Source organism: Micropterus salmoides, unplaced genomic scaffold (genome assembly GCF_014851395.1).
Source record: "Micropterus salmoides isolate LMB-PRFRI ecotype aquatic unplaced genomic scaffold, ASM1485139v1 Ms_hic_scaffold_4708, whole genome shotgun sequence".
Lineage (NCBI taxonomy): Eukaryota > Metazoa > Chordata > Actinopteri > Centrarchiformes > Centrarchidae > Micropterus > Micropterus salmoides.
Genome location: NW_024044160.1, coordinates 1 through 1102, shown reverse-complemented (window position 1 = coordinate 1102; position 1102 = coordinate 1). Strand labels below are relative to the sequence as shown.

Here is a 1102-nt window from a genome sequence, read left to right as displayed (position 1 = left end):
TCCCATTCAAAGATGGATTAAACGCAGAGCCTCAAATTCGCATTTGGGAAATTTGGCCCAATACTATAATTGTATGTGATATAAAGTTTATTATTTACGATCTTTGCTATCTTCTTCCCTACTAAATTAGAGTTAGCAGCTAACCACATTATCATGTGAGATTACAGGTTGTTTGAGAATTGAAGGGCTTACACTTGGACTGACGTGGCCCGGCTAGCTCAGTCGGTAGAGCATGAGACTCTTAATCTCAGGGTCGTGGGTTCGAGCCCCACGTTGGGCGTCTTCCTGTTAGCTCAATGTGGGGACTTGGCTTGGGAGTAAAGACTTGCTGGATTGAGCCCCCTGAGCAACGCTCTGAAAACGTAACTCTTCATGGTACAATGTCTGCCACTCTTGGATTGGTTAAATCCAGAGGCCTAAATTGAGGGAGCATTAGCAAGGCCCTGGACCTCTAACATTTGGCCCACACTATAATTCTATGTGACTCAAAGTTTATCATTTACTCTTTTTACTATCTTCTCCCTTACGAAATTGAAGTTAAGGGAAAATTAGCAAACTCAGGGTCGAGCCCCACGTTGGGCGCATTCCTATCGGGCAGCATTAGCTCAATCCATGGGGACTTGGCTTAGGAGTAAAGATTTTCTGGTTGGAGCCCCTGAGCAACGCTCTGAAAAACGTCACTGCCCTTGACGCTGTACAATGCCTACCATTCTAGGATTGGTTAAATCCAGAGGCCTAAATTGAGGAGCATTAGCAAGGCCCTGGACCCCTAACATTGGCCCACACTATAATTCTATGTGACACAAAGTTTATCATTTACTCTTTTTACTGTCTACTCCCTTACGAAATTGAAGTTAAGGGATAATTAGCGAACTCAGGGTAGAGCCCCACGTTGGTGCATTCCTATCGGGCAGCATTAGCTCAATCCATGGGGACTTGGCTTAGGAGTAAAGATTTTCTGGTTGGAGCCCCTGAGCAACGCTCTCGAAACGTCACTGTTCCCTGACACTGTACAATGCCTCCCCATTCTAGGATTGGTTAAATCCAGAGGCCGAAATTTGTGGGTTCGAGCCTCACGTTGGGCGCATTCCTATCGGGCAGC

General features: G+C 45.9%; 1 non-coding gene across 1 annotated transcript; it reads left to right on the top strand.

Moving 5' to 3' along the window:
* The first annotated feature begins 207 nt into the window (after positions 1 to 207).
* On the top strand, positions 208 to 280 carry trnak-cuu. Its single transcript has one exon. It is a non-coding gene; the product is annotated as a tRNA-Lys (tRNA).
* The last annotated feature ends 822 nt before the right edge of the window (positions 281 to 1102 follow it).